The sequence below is a fragment of the Entelurus aequoreus genome, linkage group LG02, assembly GCF_033978785.1.
Source record: "Entelurus aequoreus isolate RoL-2023_Sb linkage group LG02, RoL_Eaeq_v1.1, whole genome shotgun sequence".
Classification (NCBI taxonomy): domain Eukaryota; kingdom Metazoa; phylum Chordata; class Actinopteri; order Syngnathiformes; family Syngnathidae; genus Entelurus; species Entelurus aequoreus.
The window spans coordinates 89,975,144-89,983,872 of record NC_084732.1 but is presented as its reverse complement, the minus strand read 5'-3'; positions in this window follow the sequence as shown (position 1 = coordinate 89,983,872).

Below are 8,729 nucleotides of genomic sequence, written 5' to 3'. Positions count from 1 at the left end.
TATTGTTACTTAAGTGTGTATCTGAGTGTTATTGTTACTTAAGTGTGTATTGGAGTATTATTCTTAGTTAAGTGTGTATTGGAGTATTATTCTTAGTTAAGTGTGTATTGGAGTATTATTCTTAGTTAAGTGTGTATTGGAGTATTATTCTTAGTTAAGTGTGTATTGGAGTATTATTCTTAGTTAAGTGTGTAATTGAGTATTATTCTTAGTTAAGTGTGTATTGGAGTATTATTCTTAGTTAAGTGTGTATTGGAGTATTATTCTTAGTTAAGTGTGTAATTGAGTATTATTCTTAGTTAAGTGTGTATTGGAGTATTATTCTTAGTTAAGTGTGTATCTGAGTATTATTCTTAGTTAAGTGTGTATTGGAGTATTATTCTTAGTTAAGTGTGTATTGGAGTATTATTCTTAGTTAAGTGTGTATTGGAGTATTATTCTTAGTTAAGTGTGTATTGGAGTATTATTCTTAGTTAAGTGTGTATTGGAGTATTATTCTTAGTTAAGTGTGTATTGGAGTATTATTCTTAGTTAAGTGTGTATTGGAGTATTATTCTTAGTTAAGTGTGTAATTGAGTATTATTCTTAGTTAAGTGTGTATTGGAGTATTATTCTTAGTTAAGTGTGTATTGGAGTATTATTCTTAGTTAAGTGTGTAATTGAGTATTATTCTTAGTTAAGTGTGTATTGGAGTATTATTCTTAGTTAAGTGTGTATCTGAGTATTATTCTTAGTTAAGTGTGTATCGGAGTATTATTCTTAGTTAAGTGTGTATTGGAGTATTATTCTTAGTTAAGTGTGTATTGGAGTATTATTCTTAGTTAAGTGTGTATTGGAGTATTATTCTTAGTTAAGTGTGTATTGGAGTATTATTCTTAGTTAAGTGTGTATTGGAGTATTATTCTTAGTTAAGTGTGTATTGGAGTATTATTCTTAGTTAAGTGTGTATTGAGTATTATGGCGGTATGGCGTAGTGGGTAGAGCGGCCGTGCCAGAAACCTGATGGTTGCAGGTTCGCTCCCCGCCTCTTACCATCCAAATGGCTGCCGTTGTGTCCTTGGGCGGGACACTTCACCCTTGCCCTCAGTGCCGCTCACACTGGTGAATGAATGATGCATGATAGGTGGTGGTCGGAGGGGCCGTAGGCGCAAACTGGCAAACTTCCGTCAGTCTACCCCAGGGCAGCTGTGGCTATGAAAGTAGCTTACCACCACCAGGTGTGAATGAATGATGGGTTCTCACTTCTCTGTGAAGCGCTTTGAGTGTCTAGAAAAGCGCTATATACATTTAATCCATTATTATTATTATTATAAAGTAATAATGTGACCCTTTGGCAGCCATGTGCAATGCATGCTGGGGGATTTGTGAGAGACTGCTCGCTGTTGCGAAAAAGCTAAGTATCGTTCTATCTGTGTGCTTCTAATTGTTTTACAGCTTTCTTTACTACTTCCCAAACATACTTAGTAGTCCTATTTAACTTGCAAATCACCCGATCTCTGTCTCACCGCCCCTCCCTCAGCTAGCTAGCTGCTACGCTAACGAAGCTAGCGCAGAGAAAGGCGGCGTCGGTCTGAAGGAATCTGCTCCCACACGTCGCGACCACTTCCCTGAAGACAGCAAGAAGTCCACTTGGTGAAAGAAATACCGTGAGTGTGGCTCCCTGCTCTTTGTGCACCGTTCTCATGGATAGGTTGGCTCTGCTAGAGGGCCGTGTCCGCCAAATAGAGCAGAGTAATCTCATAATTTTAGATGTTGTGGACACATCTGCTAGCGTTAGCCGTAGCGAGCTAACTAGCCCAGTTTATAGCAGCCCTAAGCGGCCTATGAGCAACGGTGAACCGGTTGAGACGCATAATAGATTTAGCCCTTTAGCTAGTCCTACACCCCAGTCTACCGGGCACCACACTTTAGTCATAAGGGACTCCATCACCCGAAACATAAAGCTTAGCAAACCAGCCACAATTAAGTGTATTCCCGGGGCCAGAGCACCAGACATTGAAGCTAATCTTAGGGAGCTAACTGGCAACAGGCCTAGTAAAGGCCAATCGCACCACTAGCTATGTGAACATAGTTGTACACGTTGGCTCCAATGACACTAGGATGAGACAGTCAGAGATTACAAAGAAGAACATAGCTAGGACTTGTAATCTGGCTAGAAAGATGTCCAGGCATCGAGTAATTGTCTCTGGCCCCCTGCCTGTGAGAGGCAATGATGAGAGTATAGCAGATTAGTCTCGCTTAACAAGTGGCTGGCTAGTTTTTGTAGACAACAGGGACTAACGTTTATTGATAATTGGCCCTCTTTCTGGGGCAAACTGGGCCTGCTGATGAGGGACGGCCTTCATTGGCTGGTCGTGGTTCCTGCTGTCCCACGAGATATGGCCCACCTCTCCACAGCGACAAGTGGGGAGTTTTGTATGTTGTTGTTGACCCAATGCAGGCAGGTTTTTCGGCTTTGCTTGAGCCTGCAAGTGATTCCCTACTAGCCGGGGTGCTAGCTGTTTGGCTGCACTGGGCTGGTTGTAGCTGGGCCATGGAGCTGGCTGTAGCTGGGCCATGGAGCTGGTTGTAGCTGGGCCATGGAGCTGGTTGTAGCTGGGCCATGGAGCTGGTTGTAGCTGGGCCATGGAGCTGGTTGTAGCTGGGCCCTGGAGCTGGTTGTAGCTGGGCCCTGGAGCTGGTTGTAGCTGGGCCCTGGAGCTGGTTGTAGCTGGGCCCTGGAGCTGGTTGTAGCTGGGCCCTGGAGCTGCCCTCCTGGAGGAACTTAGCATTTGAATAGCAGCTTGGTATAGTTCCTCATTATATCAATCAGTAACGTGCGCTACGATTGATCTTGTCAATCATACACGTGTGTTACTATTGATCATGTCAATCAGTAACGTGTGTTACCATAGATTTTTATTATTATTATTTTTTATTTCTTGTGCGGCCCGGTACCAATCGGTCTGGGCCGCGGCCCGGTGGTTGGGGACCACTGATCTACATCAACACTATGATCATCTACATCAACTATGTGATCATCTACATATGTAAATGTGTGTGTGTGTGTATATAGAATAGTATAGAATGGACTTTGTCATTATATTTGTTATATATTATATATATATGTAAATGTGTATATATGTGTGTGTGTATACATGTATATGTCTATGTATATGTCCATGTATATATATATGTAAATATATATATGTAAATATGTATATATATATATATATATATGTAAATATGTATATATATATATATATATATATATATATATATATATATATATATACATATATATATATATATATATATATATGTATTCATACATATATATTCCTTGCACACTAATTGACTTAAAGAGCGCACTTGCTGCATGTCATGTTATTGATGGTAAAATGCATTTTTAGACAATATGATTTGCCTGAGTGGCTAGGAGACGGTAGAAAAAGGACTGGTAAGGACAAATAACAAATAAAAATAAAAATAATAAAAAATAAAATAAAAAAATATTTATTTTTTTTAAAACTTGGGACTTCCCGCGGGCCGGATTTTGGACGCTGGGGGGCCGTAGTTTGGGGATCCCTGATCTACATCAACACTATGATCATCTACATCTACTATATGATCATCTACATCTACTATATGATCATCTACATCTACTATATGATCATCTACATCTACTATATGATCATCTACATCAACACTATGATCATCTACATCTACTATATGATCATCTACATCTACTATATGATCATCTACATCTACTATATGATCATCTACATCTACTATATGATCATCTACATCTACTATATGATCATCTACATCAACACTATGATCATCTACATCTACTATATGATCATCTACATCTACTATATGATCATCTACATCAACTATATGATCATCTACATCTACTATATGATCATCTACATCAACTATATGATCATCTACATCTACTATATGATCATCTACATCTACTATATGATCATCTACATCTACTATATGATCATCTACATCAACACTATGATCATCTACATCTACTATATGATCATCTACATCTACTATATGATCATCTACATCTACTATATGATCATCTACATCAACTATATGATCATCTACATCTACTATATGATCATCTACATCAACTATATGATCATCTACATCTACTATATGATCATCTACATCTACTATATGATCATCTACATCAACTATATGATCATCTACATCTACTATATGATCATCTACATCAACTATATGATCATCTACATCTACTATATGATCATCTACATCTACTATATGATCATCTACATCAACACTATGATCATCTACATCTACTATATGATCATCTACATCTACTATATGATCATCTACATCTACTATATGATCATCTACATCTACTATATGATCATCTACATCTACTATATGATCATCTACATCAACACTATGATCATCTACATCTACTATATGATCATCTACATCTACTATATGATCATCTACATCTACTATATGATCATCTACATCTACTATATGATCATCTACATCTACTATATGATCATCTACATCAACACTATGATCATCTACATGTATTATATGATCATCTACATCTACTATATGATCATCTACATCAACACTATGATCATCTACATCTACTATATGATCATCTACATCTACTATATGATCATCTACATCAACTATATGATCATCTACATCTACTATATGATCATCTACATCTACTATATGATCATCTACATCTACTATATGATCATCTACATCTACTATATGATCATCTACATCAACACTATGATCATCTACATCTACTATATGATCATCTACATCTACTATATGATCATCTACATCTACTATATGATCATCTACATCTACTATATGATCATCTACATCTACTATATGATCATCTACATCTACTATATGATCATCTACATCTACTATATCAGACCTGGGCATTGTGCGGCCCGCGGGCCGCATCCGGCCCTTTGTACGTCCCTGTCCGGCCCGCGTGAGGCCAATTATAAATTACAAAATACATTTTAAAAAGCATCTATTTCGAGTGTGCAATACAACGGTGCTGCTTTTGTTTTGAAAAGCGTTATTTGTATTACTTCCGTGTGGACGTATGCTCGTGCGCGCAGCGGCAATCTCAAATTACAAAATAAATTTAAAAAAACATCTTTGTCGTGCGTGCAATACAACTGTGCTGCTTTTATTTTGAAAAGTGTTATATGTGCGTATGTCCTGTGAGGGAAGGCGCACAGCGACAAGTGATGCCCGCTAAAAAGAGAAAAGTTGATGACGAATGGCGTGTTTTCAACAAGACAAGTAAAGGTAAAGCTGTGTGCTTATTTGTGGTACACACGTTGCTGTGTTTAAAGAATATAGTGTAACGACCTGCTGAAGTAGATGTTGTCTTCTTGAGTTGCGTAAATGAGGAGTGAGGAGACATGCGTGTGGAAGGAACGAGATAAGTTGAGCTGTGTTAGTATAGCTTGCTCAATAAAAGTTTAAAAAGAGCGTCAGACTTGATGTGCCCTTCTTCTGGACACTACAATTGGTGGCAGAAGTAAAACTTTGCGCATACTGCACTGTTTGTGTGCTACGTCATCGGGAGGTACGTGCCACGTGAGGAGCTCGCCGCAAAGAGAGAGAGAGAGAGAGAGAGAGAGAGAGAGCGTTTACAGGTGCAGCCACGCTGCTTGCCACGGGGGGAATTCCGCCCTCAATGAAGACTCCCAGGTTTGATGGCAAGGCGAACTGGGAGGCATTTCATCCCACTTCTGACATCAATTGTAGCGTCCAGAAGAAGTGCACACCAAGTCTGATGCACTTTTTAAACTTTTATTGAGCAAGCTATACTAACACAGCTCAACTTATCTCGTTCTTTCCAAAAGGAAAACCAATCCTCACTCCTCATTTCCGCAACAGCAACGCTTCCTCCTTCTGCGCCAATCACCTTACAGGCGTGCTACGTTCACAACGTTTTCTTATCTGGTTAAATAAAGGTTTTACAACAAAGAGGATGCAGGATAAAGTGACAGAAATTGAAATTTTTGTATTGTAATATACATCAGGAAGTGTTGTGTAAGAAAGTGTTAAAAATAAAACCATCAAAAGCCATCTGCTTTTGTATAAAGATAAGTTAGGTTAAATGAAAATATTATTATTATTATTATCTATCTTACGGTATATCAAAAATAATTTGAGCAAAATTTAATTGAAATATTGTCAGTGTGGCCCTCCAGCAGTGCTCGGGTTGCTTATGCGGCCCCCGGTAAAAATTAATTGCCCACCCCTGTACTATATGATCATCTACATCTACTATATGATCATCTACATCTACTATATGATCATCTACATCTACTATATGATCATCTACATCTACTATATGATCATCTACATCAACTATATGATCATCTACATCTACTATATGATCATCTACATCTACTATATGATCATCTACATCTACTATATGATCATCTACATCTACTATATGATCATCTACATCTACTATATGAGCATCTACATCTACTATATGATCATCTACATCTACTATATGATCATCTACATCTACTATATGATCATCTACATCTACTATATGATCATCTACATCTACTATATGATCATCTACATCTACTATATGATCATCTACATCTACTATATGATCATCTACATCTACTATATGATCATCTACATCTACTATATGATCATCTACATCTACTATATGATCATCTACATCTACTATATGATCATCTACATCTACTATATGATCATCTACATCAACTATATGATCCTCTACATCTACTATATGATCATCTACATCTACTATATGAGCATCTACATCTACTATATGATCATCTACATCTACTATATGATCATCTACATCTACTATATGATCATCTACATCTACTATATGATCATCTACATCTACTATATGAGCATCTACATCTACTATATGATCATCTACATCTACTATATGATCATCTACATCTACTATATGATCATCTACATCTACTATATGATCATCTACATCTACTATATGATCATCTACATCTACTATATGATCATCTACATCTACTATATGATCATCTACATCAACTATATGATCATCTACATCTACTATATGATCATCTACATCTACTATATGATCATCTACATCTACTATATGATCATCTACATCTACTATATGATCATCTACATCTACTATATGATCATCTACATCTACTATATGATCATCTACATCTACTATATGATCATCTACATCTACTATATGATCATCTACATCAACTATATGATGTGTGAGTGACTGGACAGGACATAAACAAAAGTAGGGTCCATGACATGACTAGGTTATATAGAACATTGCTTCATATCACACCAACTTCCCCTGGATATATGTCAATATTTCATTGTTTCTCCAGAGGGACAAGCGGTAGAAAATGGATGGATGAAAGAACATTCAGTAGTTACAAACAAAGTCATTTAATCACAGAATTTGTGTCGTGTGCGGCAACTTTTTACCAAAATATGTCATCCTTGATGGAATGTCAATCAAATCATTGTCTCTTTGATGTAGGATGGTAGTTCAGTAATAATAGTCATGTAGGATGGTAGTTCAGTAATAATAGTCATGTAGGATGGTAGTTCAGTAATAATAGTCATGTAGGATGGTAGTTCAGTAATAATAGTCATGTAGGATGGTAGTTCAGTAATAATAGTCATGTAGGATGGTAGTTCAGTAATAATAGTCATGTAGGATGGTAGTTCAGTAATAATAGTCATGTAGGATGGTAGTTCAGTAATAATAGTCATGTAGGATGGTAGTTCAGTAATAATAGTCATGTAGGATGGTAGTTCAGTAATAATAGTCATGTAGGATGGTAGTTCAGTAATAATAGTCATGTAGGATGGTCATTCAGTAATAATAGTCACGTAGGATGGTAGTTCAGTAATAATAGTCATGTAGGATGGTAGTTCAGTAATAATAGTCATGTAGGATGGTAGTTCAGTAATAATAGTCATGTAGGATGGTAGTTCAGTAATAATAGTCACGTAGGATGGTCATTCAGTAATAATAGTCACGTAGGATGGTAGTTCAGTAATAATAGTCACATAGGATGGTCATTCAGTAATAATAGTCACGTAGGATGGTCATTCAGTAATAATAGTCACATAGGATGGTCATTCAGTAATAATAGTCACGTAGGATGGTCATTCAGTAATAATAGTCACGTAGGATGGTAGTTCAGTAATAATAGTCACATAGGATGGTCATTCAGTAATAATAGTCACATAGGATGGTCATTCAGTAATAATAGTCACGTAGGATGGTAGTTCAGTAATAATAGTCACATAGGATGGTCATTCAGTAATAATAGTCACGTAGGATGGTAGTTCAGTAATAATAGTCACATAGGATGGTCATTCAGTAATAATAGTCACGTAGGATGGTCATTCAGTAATAATAGTCACGTAGGATGGTAGTTCAGTAATAATAGTCACGTAGGATGGTAGTTCAGTAATAATAGTCACATATGATGGTCATTCAGTAATAATAGTCACGTAGGATGGTCATTCAGTAATAATAGTCACGTAGGATGGTCATTCAGTAATAATAGTCACGTAGGATGGTCGTTCAGTAATAATAGTCACGTAGGATGGTAGTTCAGTAATAATAGTCACGTAGGATGGTCATTCAGTAATAATAGTCACGTAGGATGGTAGTTCAGTAATAATAG